Raw genomic sequence first — 16,343 nt, forward strand, 5'->3', positions numbered from 1 at the left:
ACTGCTAGTTAGCTTTGCTGCAGGGGCAGAGGGGAAGGCCATTTCAAAGCAAACCATTTCCAAATGGATAGCCCATTGCATTAATTTCTGCTACAAGCACCATGGAAAACCTACCCCACAGGGGATAAGATTACATTCCACCAGGACTACATCTACCTCTATGGCATTTCTCAGAGGAGTCCCTACCAGGGACATCCTAGAAGCTGCTACCTGGAGCTCTGTACATACCTTCACCAAGCATTACCACATGCTTATCTTTTCTAAATCCAGAGCTGGATTTGCCACTGCAGTCTTGCATAGCTGGTCCTAATGCTCTTTAACTTCCTCCTCCCTTCCCTAGCTTTGGGAATCAATCCAAATGTGATGACTGCAACAGTGAAACACGAAGAACATAATACAGTTGTGTAAACTTACCATAAATGTAGATGTTCGAGTGTATTCACTGTTGCAGTCCTGGTTACCCTCCCTCCAGCCCCCTGACTTCTCTTGGCAATACCTTTCCTTCTTGTTTGGTATGTATATTATATCTTGTGTATTTGCTTTTTGCTGTGGCTGTTCCATACCATATAATTGCTTCCTATTGTGGGGACACCTCACATCTGGGGCAAAAAAAACTGATGTAATGGCATCAGCTGCATGTTTTATACCCCTGACAACCTGACGTCATGGAAGAATCGACAGCATCCAATGCAGAAATCCGAAGACTCTGGTATTCAGGCCGGCTGAGGGCTACCTGCAGGCAGATAACCCAATTGTGATGACTGCAACAGTGAATACACTTGAACATCTACATTTATGGTAACTATACACAACTGTACTTTTATCGCACTACCGATACTTGACACAAACCGAGGTCTTTCGTGTCTTCAGTTCTTTCTAAAACTACTGAGTTTCTAAGGCTCAGGGTACGAACTACACCCAAAAAAAACGATGACCCAAGCTCAGGCACCTGCTTCCATGCCTCAATATCAAATGCTTAAAATGTTGGAAGACCTTATTATGCTTATTAGGGGAAGCCAGGCTACCCCTTCCAAAAGGAAAAGAGACCTGTCCCCAGTAGTTTTATCTGAACAGGAGTCCGATGACTCTGATGCTTCTGAATATGAAGACATGCAACCCCTCTCTGCTTATGAGGATTCTGATGCAGAGAAATCCATTCCTTCAGCCTCTCCACCCGAGGATTTTTCATTTGGTGAAGCCCTACATACTTTAAAGGAGCATTTCCAATGGGAATGTCAGGACTATCCTCAGTGAAAAAAGAGACTCCGAGAATTCTTAGATTTAGCACAGCACAGACCTTTAGCCATTCCTCCTGTCCTGGTTTTTGCAGTTGATGTTTTTATGGAATCCAGTTTTACTCCTTGCACCCTCCCTCCTGCTCCCAGGAAACCTGACAGGTACTACAGAGTCCCTGACTCTCACAAATTCCTTTTTAAAAATCCTACTGCTGACCCAGAGGTCATCTCCCAAGGACCTAAAGGAATTAAAGCAACCTCAGCTAAGAGTCCCACCCCCTCAGACAGGGATTCCCAAGCTTTAGACAGATGGGTGAAAAAAGTATACACCTCTGCAACTCTTGCTGTTAGAGCACTAAATTGTCAGTTCCACATACTGAAATATCAGCAGCATACCATGGACCTCCTCAAACAAAAAATATCTTCCTTTCTTGCTTGTGCAGAAAATAAAGAATTACAAGAGCTTATGCATTCTGCAAGCCAAGTTACTAAGCACACCTTGCAATGTGGCTTTGATGCCCTAGAAGCATCTTGCAGGGCAGCAGTCACTGGTTCTGTCCTTAGAAGGCATGCTTGGCTTGAGGAACAGACCTTGCCAGACTATGTAAAATTAAAATTATTGGACACACCATTGAACAAAGACAATTTGTTTGGCACCAAGGCAGAAGAGGTCTTAAAAAAGATGGAAGAAAAAGCTAAATCTATGCAGAAAGTTAAATACTTTTTACAGGTCCAGCCTCTGAGGTTTAGTAAGCATTGCCCCTCCAAGCACTGGTCCTTCCGGCCCCCTCCAGGCCTGCTCAGCCCAGACCCAGGGGAAGCAGACTCCCAGACAGCAGTCCCAGGGAATGCAGAGATCTAAGCAATGGAGTTCCTCCTCTTCAAAAACAGGGAGTACTAAGCCACCCCCTTATGTTAAGAACTCACAATGACTTTACACCTCCACCCCTTACCTCTGCCCACCTGCTTGTGCCCCTAGGAGGAAAACTCTCCTTCCTTGCAAACAGCTGGGCCTCTATTACCAATGACCGATGGGTCCTCAACGTAGTGTCCCAGGAATACAAATTTTATTTCCACACTCTGCCAGCCCCAAAAGGGTTCCCAGATCTTCCTCCAAACCATTGGGCAGAAGCCAAAAAGCAAATCCTTCCCTGCTCTCCATGATGGCAATACAGCATGTTCCTGCAGAACAGACAGGTCAAGGTTTCTATTCCAGACTCTTCCTGGTACCCAGAAAAGAGGGCACCTGGCGCTCAATCCTTGATCTATACTAAAATTCAAAATACTCAACCTCCAGCAGCTTCTTCCTCTACTTTCCAAGGATGCTTAGTTAGCCACCCTAGACCTAGAAGAGGCCTACCTACACATCCCAATCAGGGAATCTTTCCGGAAATATCTACGTTTTAGGGCAGGATCTATGCACTTTTGGTTCTCTGCGCTTCCCTTTGGCTTATCCACTGCTCCCAGAGTTTTCACAAAAAGCCGGGCTCCAGCCATTGCTTTTTGCAGACAAAGAAATATTCAAATTTACCCCTACTTAGATGATTGCCTGATTCAGGCAGACAGTCAGGAAAAGCTGTTACAGCACATGACCTTTGTAAAGGACCTAGCGACCTCCCTGGGGTATACTATTAATGAAAAGAAATCAAAACTAGTCCCCACACAAAAAATTGTATTCCTGGGAGCAAGCCTGGACACAGCATCCCAGATGGCATTCCTTACTCCAGAAAACAAGCCTACCTGACAGGCTACTTCTCTCAACTAGCCACCAGAACCCAGTTATCCGCAAGGAAAATCCTGCAAGCTCTAGGGTTCATGACCTCCTGCATTCTACTCATTCCATATGCCAGACTGCATATGAGAAAACTACAGCGGTACCTAAAAAACCTTTGGTGTCAACACTGTCAAGACCTGGAAACTGTCATACCAATGATACCCTGTCTAAGGAAAGATTTTCTTTGGTGGGCAGTGTCATGCAATCACAACAAGGGACTTCCCTTCTCACAACCCAATGTCACCCAGACCCTCACCACAGACATGTCAGACTATGCCTGGGGTGCACACCTGGACGGCAGATGCATTCAGGGCCATTGGAGCCCAAATCAAGTACATCTGCACATCAACCAAAAAGAGATGCTAGCTGTTCAGCACACCCTGATAGTTTCAGACCCCTACTCTCCCCGGGGCCTCTACTGATCAAAACAGACAACACCACAGTCATGTGGTATATCAACAAGCAGGGAGGGACTCACTGTTATCCAGTCTGCAGGCTCGCCGTGTCCCTTTGGCACACTGCCTCAGCCATGCAAATACACCTGCTAGCACAATTCCTGCCAGGCTTCCTAAACTGTCTGGCAGACAACTTAAGCAGAAACATGCTAGACCCACATGAGTGGCAGCTAGACCACAGAACCTTCACCCTTATAACCCAGAAATGGGGCACCCCGAAGGTGGACCTCTTTGCCTCCCACTCCAATCATCAGCTCAGCAAATTCTGCACCAGGGAACCTCACAGCAAGGCCTGGAAAATGGATGCTCTATTCTCCCAATGGGGAAACCTCTCGGTCTGTGCATTTCCCCCTGTACCACTCTTTTCAAGGATGCTGCTCAAAGTAAGGGAGGAAAAACCAAAGGCAATCCTCATTGCCTCAGACTGGCCACGCCGGCACTTGTACCCACTGCTGCGCAGCCTGTCACCCCTGCCAACATGGTACCTACCTCAGATTCCAACACTCCTGATGCAGAAGAATGGAGAATTCATGCATTCCCCAACTGCAGTCTCTGAACCTGGCAGCCTGGCTTATTCCCTGACCTCTCCTCAAGCTGCCAGCCTAAGCAAACAAGTCCTAGATGTTATACGTGAGGCCAGACGCCCCAGCACTAGAAAATCCTATGCTGACAAATGGAAAAGGTTTTGCACCTGGATCCAGGCTAAGGGAGCCAAAACAGCACAGCCCTCCCTACCTCTCATCCTGGATTACCTAGAAGACCTACTGCACAGAGGTCTATCCTTCTCTTCTGTTAAAATTCATGCCTCTGCCATCTCTGCTCATTACAGCACAGAGCCACCTCTCTTTTCACACCGTCTCATCAAACAGTTCCTAAGAGGGGCTAACAACTTAAGACCACCCAGAAGAGCTCCTACCCCAGCTTGGGACCTTAACTTTGTGTTTGAAAAGCTCACCCTACCCCCCCCCCCCCTTTGAATCTGCAGCTTCAGCAGAGTTAAAATTACTCTCTTGGAAAACAGCCTTGCTTTTGGCTATCACTTCAGCTAGAAGAGTTTCAGAGCTACAAGCACTCATGGCTGTAGAGCCCTTCATCATTTTCCATGCTGACAGGGTCTCCCTCAGGACTAATCCATCCTTCATGTCTAAAGTGGTGTCCATTGTGGCTCTCAACCAATCCATTCATTTGCCCACCTTTTTCCCTAACCCACAAAACAAGGGGGAGATGATTCTGCTCTCTCTAGATGTGCACAGACAGCTAAGATTCTATCTGGATAGGACTAAATCTTTTAGAAAAACTGACCAATTGCTAGTCAGCTTCGCAGCAGGGGCAGAGGGCAAGGCCATATCCAAACAAACAATTTCCAAATGGATAACACACTGCATCCATTTCTGCTACAAACAGCATGGAAAACCACCCCCAAAGGGGGTCAGGACGCATTCCACCAGGGCAATCTCCACCTTTGCAGCTTTTCTCAGAGGGGTCCCCACCAGGGACATCCTGGAGGCTGCAACATGGACTTCTGTTCATACCTTCACCAAGCATTACCACCTGCCTATCTTCTCCAAATCCAGGGCAAGCATTGCCGCCGCAGTCTTGCAGGGCATCCTAGCCAGCCCCCAGTCTTCTTGACTGCCTCCACCCTTTTTTTCAGCTTTGGGATTCAACCCAGGTGTGATGACTGCAACAGTAAAACATGAAGATTATAGTACAGTTGTGTACACTTATCGTAAATGTAGATGTTCGGATGTATTCACTGTTGCAGTCCTGGTTTCCCACCCTCCATCCCCCTTGTCTCTCTCTCTGTTCCTCTTTCCTTACAGGGAATTTTTGGTATTTACTTTCTACTGGTGTTCTTCCACCATAACCTAGCTCCCTATTGGGGGCTTCTGACAGTTGGGTCAAGAAAAACTGATATAATTACGTTGGCTGCCTGATTTTATACCACTGACGACCTGATGTCAGTCCTGGAGTGACAGCAACCAACGCAGAAATACTATGCCTCTGGTATTCGGGCCGACTGAGGGCTACCCCTGGCAGGATAACCCAAGTGTGATGACTGCAACATTGAATGCACTCAAACATCTACGCATGTGGTAAGTGTACAGAACTGTACTTCATGTTGCTTTTGTTGGATTTTCACAGGCAGTTACATTTCTATTTGCATAGAACAAAGAATTTCAGGAAAACAGATGATTTATTTGTTTCCTTTGTGAAGTCGAAATTGGGCAAGCCATTTGCAAAAGTAACCTTAGCCAAATGGTTGACTGATTGTATATCCTTTGTCTAAAGCAAATTGGGCTTGTCCTTGCCAAAATCTTTGAGAGTCCATTCAACCAGGTCCATGGCAACATAATCAGTAGCTTTAGCCAGGTCTTCCATGAATTATATTTGTGCAGCAGCAACTTGAGCTAATCCTCATACTTTTATTACTCATTACAGATTGGATCTGGTCTCAAGAGGAAGAGCAGCATTTGGCTCAATTTTATTCAGTAATATTCTTTCCTAGAGGCCTCCAGTTATTCAGGTAGCTGGGGACTCTATCCCAATTCTTGAGAAAAGAATGAAAATTGACAACATCAGGTAAAGAAGTTATGTACTCACCATAGTGTTCTATCTCCCTTCCCACCAGGCCCCTAACTTTTAGTATATGTCTTCTAGAAGAACGAGAAGTTTATAAGGGAAATAATGTTCCTTCTTTTCAGCTCCAGGTACTCCTCATTGTACTGTTCTGATACTCCTATGAAGGTCTAAGGCCAGTAAACAAGATCTGAGGTTTGTTAGGGGAATAGAGCATTATGGGTAAGGGAGGAGTTTGACAGTTTCATGTGGCCACTAGCAGTAAAAAAGCAGCTGATGATAAACACAAACACAGGTTCAGCAAGCTACTGAAATCCACCAGATAGTAAAACGGAGTTGTACATCCAACCAAATCATGGAATGAAACTGCTGAAAATCACAGAAGGCACCGGAAGGCTAAAAGGTCCATGAATTTATTAAAAAGTTTTAAGCGCTTTTCGTTAGCCTCAATCAGCTAACTTCATCAAAAACATTATTGGAGTGAGCAAAAGACTCCAATTTATACAAGCAGCTGGTTAATAATTAACCAATTACACACAATACACATTACAAAATTTGAAAGCACCTTAATACCAAGAACAGCAGCAACTCTATTCAAATAATGAATGGGAAACAAATATTCAATAAAAAGAGAAAATAATAAGTGATAAAAGAAAAAAGAAAATAAAAACAATAACTAGTGTGTAAAACTTACTATATCACTCTAAATTTACTAATATATAACAAAATACTACTCTAAATGGCTGTCACAAGAAACCTACTTTAAAGAGAGTCAAATTTACACTTCTATCAGCTGTTTCAATTTACTATACTACTAATGAAGCACTCTAAAATAGTCAGCAGCAGATACCAAAATTCCTTAGGTGGCCAGCTGCTTGTATAAATTGGAGCCTTTTGCTCACTCCAATAATGTTTCTGATGAAGTTAGCCGACTGAGGCCAACGAAAAGCGCTTAAAACTTTTTAATAAATTCGTGGACCTTTTAGCCTTCCGGTGCCTTCTGTGATTCTTCAGTAGTTTCATTCCACGATTTGGTTGGATGTACAGCTCCGTTTTACTATCTGGTGGATTTCAGTAGCTTGCCGAACCTGTGTTTGTATTTATTATCAGTTTGACTGTCCGTTCTTGTTTTTGCTAAAAAAGCAGCTGAGTCGGATCCAAGGGTTAGAGCCGAACCCAATTGTTGAGGAAGAATGAAAATGGACAACACAGATGGAAAGTTGTGGTGAGTGCATAACTTCTTTTTTTGGAACATGAATGGCCTCACAGGTATAAACATAAAAGTAAGAGTATTGAATTATCTTAAGAAATGCAGATGGCAAATAGCAGTGCTGCAGGTGATGCATTTGGAAAGAACTGAGCATGGGAATTTGCTAAAGAAAGGATTTCAGGATGGATAATGCTACTCAATGCTAGAAGTCTAAACCTCAAAAATGCACTCACTCGAGGCACTCCTTAAAATGGAGAACATCGACATCTGTGCAGTGACAGAGACCTGGTTCAAGGCTGCAGAGAGCACCCCTACATTACCAGGCTATAATTCATACCACACCTTTCGGACTCCTAACCTGAACTGAAACACTAAAGGTGGAGGCGTGTCCATATTCATTAAGGATATCCACACCTTCAGGCTAGTTGCTCAGCATAATGCATCCGAGATTATCCAAGTGCAACTAACTCTGGGCAAGACCGTAATCCAAATTGTAGCTTGCTACAGATCCCCCACCATGCCCCAGGATTCCCACTCCTCATTTCTTGATACACAATGGAAAATATTAGGGGACAACCTAACACCCTAATAATGGGTGATTTCAACTACCCCACCATTAACTTGGAAAACTACTCCTGTACCAACTCTTTTCCCCAACTTTTTCTGGAATTCATAAATTCCAATGCCTTGGACCAACTTATCCACACCCCCACCAGCGGCAGCAATATCCTAGACCTGGTCATTACCAACATGGGCAACCGGTGTTCCACAACAGAGGTCAATTCCTCGGTCAGATCTGACCACAAGCTAATCATCCTAGACATCCACATCCCGCCCCCACCCCTCATTAGGGAAACCACCGTAAAAAAATTTCTCCAAAGCCAACTTCATGCTTCTTAAGACAGAAGTGGCACACTTCGCAACACCCATGCAGACATACAATAGAGGTACGACTGCTGAATCCTACACAAATGCACTTTATAAGCACTTACACGAGTGCATGGATCGTGCTATCCCTAACAGAACCAAGATGCTATCCACCAAAAAAAGGAAGCCAATCTGGTGCTCCCCTGCCATAAACAAACTCTACAACAGAAGAAAGAAACTGTTGGAAAAAATAGTAAAATCCCATGATTGGAAGACCTCCCTGGTCAGCCTCAGTAAAAAGCTGAGATCCCTCATAAAAATCCTCCAACACTAGTTACGAAAACAAAATCGCCACTGATTTTAAATACAACCACAAAGCATTCTATAGCTATGTCAAGAATCTCAATGGCAACACTCAGATCTACTGTGCGTTACAGTACAATGGCACTAAATATACAGAACCAACTGATATTGCCAACATCCTGGCAGATAGGTTCAGTGCTAACTTTACCTCCCTCTCACCCCCTAAAGGGCCCATCTCTATACTGGAAGAATGCAAAGTTCCTGTAATCACGGCTGCACAGGTAAAAACCACACTCTCCAAAGTAGAACACAGCATCCCTTGGACCTGATAACATCCCAGGCTGCGTTCTACACAAACTACAGAACTAACTGGCACCCCACCTAAGTACCATATTCAATCATAGCCTCACCTCAGGCTTTGTGCACACCAAATGGCGCACAGCGACAGTTATCCCACTCCACAAAGGGGGAGCCACCACGGACCCCAGGAACTACTGCCCCATTAGCCTGACGAGCCTGGTCTGCAAGGCTATGGAACGTATCCTCATGGAACTTATAAACAATGACACTGGTAATCTCCAAACTCTGGAACCCATCCAGTTCGGGTTTGTAAAAAGCAGATCATTTCTCCTAAACCTGACAGACTTCTTTGAAGCGATCACCAAAGCCATAGATGAGGGTAAGGTGGTTCACACAGCCTGTCTAGATCTCGCCAAGGCTTTCGACACCATTCCCCCACTCTGGAATGATAGATAAACTCACTAAACTAGGTATAAATCCCTATGTCACAAGATGGGTTGCCAACTGGATCACCGACAGAACCCACACTGTGAATGCAGCAGACTCCAAATCCAACTTCTGACCAGTGACAAGTGGAGTACCACAGGGTTCAGTCCTGGGTCCTCTCTTGTTTGGTATCTACTTCTCAGAAGTACAGGCTAACACAGAAGGTCTTTGGCTAACAAAGTTCGCAGATGACTGCAAACTAAGAGCTATAATCGAAACTCCTAATGATGTGAACATCCTACAAAAGGGCCTCACTGAGACAAATGCCTGGTGTCAAAGCCATGGCCTCAGGCTCAATGCCAAAAAGTGCATTGTCATCCCTTTTGGTAAAAACTCTGTACCCATGAACTACCACATAGGCGGTAGTCTTCTTAACACCAAAAGTGTGATGAGACCTTGGGACACAGGTGGATAGTAGTCTCTCCTTTGATAATCACATTGCCACAGTAGTCAGGAAATACTTCTACGTGGCACACCTCATCACAAAAGGTCATTGTTCTGCAATACTCGTCACTCATTAGACCCATTATACAATGCCCCTTTTGGTATGTACCTCACAAGACATCTACAGCAACTAGAAAGGCCACAGAAATACCTCACAAAGAGGATTACTGGCCTCAAACAGATGCCCTTCACAGACCGTCTCAAAAAGCTCCAGCTTTACTCCATTGCATATTGCCTACTCAGAGGCAGTCATTGCCTAACTTACAAAGCTATGTCAAACCCAGAGCTGTTGGACATGCTCCACTTAAAGAAATCCCAATCCCTCCGAGCTACATGCTCTAGGGACCTAAACCTTGTCACCACAATAAACAGAACATGCTGGAGGGATAGATTCCTGTCCCAGAGACTTCCCATACTCTGGAACAAACTACCTATCTATATCAAACAAAGCTCCTCATTAGTACTCTTCAAGAAAAATCTTGATAATTGGATGGGACATAGGAAATTCACCCCGGGGATCACTTCTGTGGCTCTTGTCAACAGGAGCATAGGAAAATAATTTTCTTGGGTGGCTAAAGCCAGGGTACCTTTTTGGCTAGGCTTGTATAGGCCCTAGGGCCAATAGCCTAGTACCTACCTATGACCCTATATTGAGGAGAATATCATGGACAAAGGAAAATGAAATTACTTTTAGTAATTGCTAGAGGAGCTCCAATAATGATAGAAGAGGAAAAAAAGATAGGTAATGGTAGATTTGTGGTAGTAAGTGGCTACTGGCAAGGAAGGAGGATTATGCTGGCATGTACTTATATTCTACGTAAAATGTTGTTATGCTGCTTAAGAAAATTTTGGGATAAATACTTGCCTTTCAGCAGGGAATATTACTTCTAGATGGGGACTGGAACTTAATTTGCAATAGTGCGGATGCATCTGGGGGACCTAGAAGGAAAACTAACAAAAGCGGTTAGATTTCTGATGAAATTTTTGAAAATATTTGGAAGATAAGATGTGAATTCAGTAGTAGGAACATTAAGAGAATTTACATATTATTCCCCAAGGTAGAATAAGTGGGCTAGACTAGACAGAATTTATATTTCACAGGAACATGAGCATGTAATTGAAAGCTTTGATACACATCCAAAACACATTTCAGGTCATGCACCAATAACAACTAAGATAAAAGTGCAGGGTAATGAAGTAAAAATGAGTCACTGGTTCTTCCCCACCTACCAGTTAAAAGAGAGGAATTTATGGAATGGGTAGTAGAAATTATTTGAGAGCTATTAGGAAAGATAGAAATTTCTTCAGAGGTTATAGATAGTAAGTGGGATAAAATGAAATATGAGTTTAAATAGGGTAGAAATAAAAGAAAAAGAGATGTGGTTAAGAAGTAACAAGTTATTTAGAGGGGCCGGCAATGGTTAAGGTATTGCAGAATAAGGGAAATTTCACAGAACAAGAAGAGGCGCAGATGTGAGTGCTAAAGAGATAAGTGAATATGTAATTTGCATGAATTTAGAAGGATTGCTGTTAAGAAACTGTTTCTTGAAAACTTCAGAGCACAAAAACACTTAGTACAACAACTTAGGCAACAAAAAGTAGAATAGGTTGTTGCTAAACTTAGTAAGCCTATTACAAGAAAAATAACCTGTAGTATTAGAGGTATTTCAGAAATGTTATGAAAATTTTTATAAAGCAGAAGAATGTGGAAATCAAGAAAAAGCACAAATGGAAATATTTATAGAAAACTTAAATATGCCAAGGTTAGAGGTAGATGAAGCTCAACAATTAACAGTTAAGAAAGGAGGCAACGAGATAAAAATGGTGAAGTATAATCAGAAAGTCTCCAGGAATAAATGATATTCCTGCTGTAGTTTGGAATCTAGGAGGGTAGAAAGTGATACAGATCTGGAACATTTTGTTTAACTGCATTTTAAAAGAAGGGGAGGCAGCAACATCCTAGAAGAAAGCTTTGGTGGTTGTAATACCTAAAGATGGTAAAGACCCACCAGACCTAGCTTCATGTGGGCCCATTTCAATTTTAAACCAAGATTATAATAACCAAAAGAATTATAAAGGTTCTGTCAAAATTGATAGATATGGGTCAGTATGTTTTTTTGGAGGGGAAGCAAATGTTTAACAATATTAACAGAACAATGATAAAACAAACAGAAGCAGAATGTAAGAAAATACTATTGTTGTTGGTGGGTTTTGATGTAGAGGAAGCAAGTAAGCTGGGATTTGTAAGAAGGGCAGTGGAAGGATTTGTTTTCCCTGATACAGTAATAAGGTTAATTTAGAGGGTATACGATGGATCAGAGGCAAAACATAAAGTGGGTGGGTCCCTATCTGATAAATTGTGTCTGAACAGAGGAACCAGGCAGGGGTATCTTCTTTCCATTTTGTTATTTGCATTATATTTGGAACCATTGGCAGAGAAACTAAGTGACTCAGAAATTCATGGATATAATTGGTGTAGTAATCAAGAAAGTTGGCTTTATTTGCAGACAGTATTATTTTGTAAAAAACAAAAAAGTCTGGACAAAATACAAGAAGCACCACACAGGATCTTCTGATTGTAGTAACGCAGACTCCTTTATTAAATTTAACAGGGGTGACAGGGAAATACTGTTGTTTAAACCTGGAGGTTTGTTGGCCTCCAGTACAATCTGCCAAAAAGCTTCTCTATATTCTAACACAAATATGTTCTAACCCTACCATTCGTGTTATGAAACCGGACAAGGGAGGGGGTAAGGTCCTCATGGACAAAATTTTGTATGAGGGCAAGATGTTTTCCATTTTACACAATGACTAAAAGTATAGCAAGGTTTCTATTGATGAGATTAATATCTCGTATAAAAAGATTGTTTTGGCACTTAAAGACCTTTTGACCAGGGAGTCATAGATTTTGAAACCTACCAGTATTTGGAAAACAATACTCCTAGGGTACCTTCCATCTTTGGGTTACCCAAAGTTCACAAGAGTACTGAAGCCCCCCCCCCCCCTTAGACCCATTGTCGGTTCAGAAGGTTCCAAAACCTCCCCTTTGGCCAAATATTTAGATTGGAAACTAACATTTTTATGGGGAGGGGAAACTCATATCCTAAAAGATTCATGGGAATTTTTGAGTAGGGTTAAACCTGAACAGTTCTCATCTGATTTAAAATTCATCACAGTAGATGTGGTGGATTTATTTTCCGTCATCCCACACAATGTAGGATTAACCTGGTTGGAAGAATGAGACCAGGAGTAACGGAAACTGACATATTTCTGTGTTTGGATTTGGCCGAAGTCATCCTTAAGAACAATTTTTTGTTTTTTGAGGGGGAGTTCTTCCATCAAGAAACTGGAGTGGCCATGGGGGACAATTGTGCCCCCACTTTTGCAGATATTATTGTATCAGTGTGGGAACAAAAATATGTGCATACCTGTAGTTATACCAGGTATTGGACTCTATACACCAGGTTCCTTGATGATATTTGTATTTTTTGGGTGGGGAGTCTGGAACATTTAGATGAATTCATTCAGTGCTTGAACCAAACCACTAGATTTTTCAAGTTCACTTATCAAGTTACTATGAAAAACTGTTTGGATGTTTCTTTACATAAAGTGGAGCAGGCTTTTAAGTCTATTTTTAGAAAACGTACTTTCTCCAACACATACATCAGTTTTACCAGTACACATCCATTCTTTCAGAAGAAAGGGATAGTAAAGGGACAATACATACATGTTAGTCATATGACATCTGTTGATGTTGATTATGAGAACGAGTGCACTGTTTTAGAACGTATGTTTTTGGAGCGTGTTATCCTAGCATACTCATTTCAAATATTAGAATGGAAGTCACACAAGACAGGAAGGACAAATATAGTCCTATCTTGGGTACTGGAGATGGTTTCCTTAACAAACATCGTGCTAGAATGCATATGGATTTGGGTTATAGTAGAGCATTTGCCACTAGTTTTAGTGCTAACACATATCAGATAAATAGCATAGTAGAAAAGGAATGGGGGAGACGTTTGGAATTTACAGACCTTCCAAATCTAAAGGACAGACCTGTTAAGGTTGTATTTAGGAGGGGACAAAACTCAAAAACTTACTTGAATTTGCCAACAACACTAATGTTTTCTCACACAAACGGAGGGGTACATATAAATGTGGGGCCTGTACTCAGTGTGCGTACATTTCCCAAAAAGAACAGGTCCTGGTTACCTCCAGGTAGAAATTTTTGACAGAACACACCTACTTTAATTGCAACTTTCAGGGTTTGGTTTACCTAGTTACCTGTGGTGTCTGCGAAGGCTTTTATGTTGTAAAAACTGAGAGGCAATTAAAACGAAAAATTTATGAACATATTAATGATGTTAGCAAAAGAAATAACAACGCTTTATTCAGGGACACATTATTATGCTTGAAAGCCAGTTCCTCCTTTTTTGTGATTGAAACAGTCCCCAAGGACTTGAGAGGTGGACCTTGGGAATCTAAGTTAGAATATGGAGAAACCTTTTGGTAGACTGTACTGGAGGCCAACAAACCTCCAGGTTTAAATGACAGTATTTCCCTGGTACCCCTGTTAAATTTAATAAAGGAGTCTGCTTTACTGCAATCAGGATTTCCTGTGTGGTGCCTTTCGTGTTTTGTCCAGACTTTTTTTGTTTTTTGGTGACTTTTTCTGGACATTGCTCCACTTTCTTTGAATATTTTTACGTTATAAAAATATTAAGGGACTTCTCAGTGTTGTGGAGCATTCTGAGACAGTTTCAAGTTTTTTCAGGATATGAAAATTAATGAAGACAAAACAAAGGGTATAGCTGTAAGCTGTGTACCCACACATGAATTGATTCAGCAGTACCCATATTTATGGGAACATGATAAAATTAAATATTTAGGAGTGTGGGTTAAAATGATTCTGCTATGACAGCTAAGGGTATGTGAGAAGAGACTAAACAAAAGATAACAGAAAAACTGAGAAACTTGAGAGCTGTTGTTTATGGATATGGATGGCAAGATATAAGCTGTAAAAATGTTTTAGTCCCTTTAGTGTACAGATCAGACATCTTTTTATCAACTAGAGGAAAAGTTGTGGACAACAGTTAATAAAGAGTTGAAGAATTTTATATAGGAAGGAAAAGGGCAAGGGATAAGTTAATCCTTCAACTAGAACAAGGTGGTTTAAGATTACCTTATTTGAAGAGATATTTTAGAGCTGCACAGTTAAGGCTTATATGCATAACACAAGCAAGAAGCTGTAATTCAGAGTGGAAAGGGATGATGATGGAGTCGGGGTGGGGGAGGTTCACCAAATAAGGAGAGAGTGGGTTTTTTATGCAGGTCCTTAAGGAAAATAACAACAGGCATCCAAAATATTATATTCATAAAGTAGTCAAAAGTATTCCAAGAACTACGCCAACATGAGAATGGAGAAAGGAGATTCTGCTTATAGGAATGACTGCAGTCAGGGGTACAGAGAATAGTTATGAGGGGACTGGTATTTAGTGGAGAAAGAGTCCTAGAAGAGATTTAGACTGCAGGCTGGAGACTGCCTTCCCTATCAGTGATTGATATCATAATAGGGGCAAAAAGAAAGGGAAAGGGGAATTCTTAGTGAAAGACCTGCTTTGGTGAAGTTTTTAGTTGAATCTAGAACAGAAGCTGCTGCTATAAAAGGGATAATTAGTAGGGCATATAAAATATTGCATGATAATTATCGGAATCAATCAGAGGAGATTAGAAAAGATTGGGAAGAGTGGCTGGATTAGCAATTCACTTGGAAACAATGGGAAGATATATGTATGGCTCCCAAGTATGCAACAAAATCTAGAAGGTTTGGGATTTTTGCTTGGAAATGTTTGCATCGATATTTCTGTACAGCAAGAAGACTCCAAAAGAATGTTTCATCAGGTACATGGCAAATGTTGTAGACATTATGGGGAAGAAAGAGGTAACATGTTTTGGGGATGTAATAAATTGGCAAATTTAAAAAATTCCCTACTGAGTACACTGTCAGAAATATTAGGTGAACAAATGGATGAAACAAAGGAAATGATTCTTTTGAGCTGGGACACAAGATCTGAATTGTCTAAACATAGTGTCATGTGTTAAGTTTAATCCTGGTGACTGCCCAAAAATAAATTTCTAGAAACTGGAAATCAAAGTGTAAACCAACTGTATTTTTGAAGTATTGAATATTGTAACAGAGATAAAAGAAATGTAAGTGGGAACTTTAGTAAAGGGAAGAAGCAAGTAACATAGAAATAAATGAAGGAACAATGCATGCAGAATAATGTTGAGGAGGAGGGGAGTGTGGGGTTTAAGAGAAGGCAGGAGCTGAGCAATTTACTGTAATATTGGACTGAATGACAGTTGCTGTAAGGAAAGAAAACATTTCTGCAATATGTAATGTATGCAAATGAAAAAACTTACTAATATGGTTTGTTTTCTTTTCTGTTAATGTATGTATGACTATGTCTTAAGTGATAATTTAGTAAAGATGTTTAAAAATGTGGCTGGTGATACTCTTTTCTCAAAAAGTGCCTCCAAAATGTGGAGCAAAATTTATTTTCCAATGAGACATTGAACATTATCTCCTGGTTAATTTCATATGTACTCTTGCCTCCTTGACCCTCTTTATACCTCACTTCTAGTTGTTTCAGGCAACTACAGTCGTCATTAGTGCTTATGAGGCTGTC

The 16,343-nt window shown here is 41.6% G+C and overlaps 1 protein-coding gene across 14 annotated transcripts in view; it reads left to right on the forward strand.

Moving 5' to 3' along the window:
• The window catches only part of CLASP2 (cytoplasmic linker associated protein 2), a 7,203,062-nt gene that overhangs the window by 759,292 nt on the left and 6,427,427 nt on the right, over positions 1 to 16,343 (forward strand). The window lies entirely within an intron of this gene.

This window comes from Protopterus annectens, chromosome 3.part0 (genome assembly GCF_019279795.1).
Source record: "Protopterus annectens isolate FY-2018-M chromosome 3.part0, PAN1.0, whole genome shotgun sequence".
NCBI classification, from domain to species: domain Eukaryota; kingdom Metazoa; phylum Chordata; order Ceratodontiformes; family Protopteridae; genus Protopterus; species Protopterus annectens.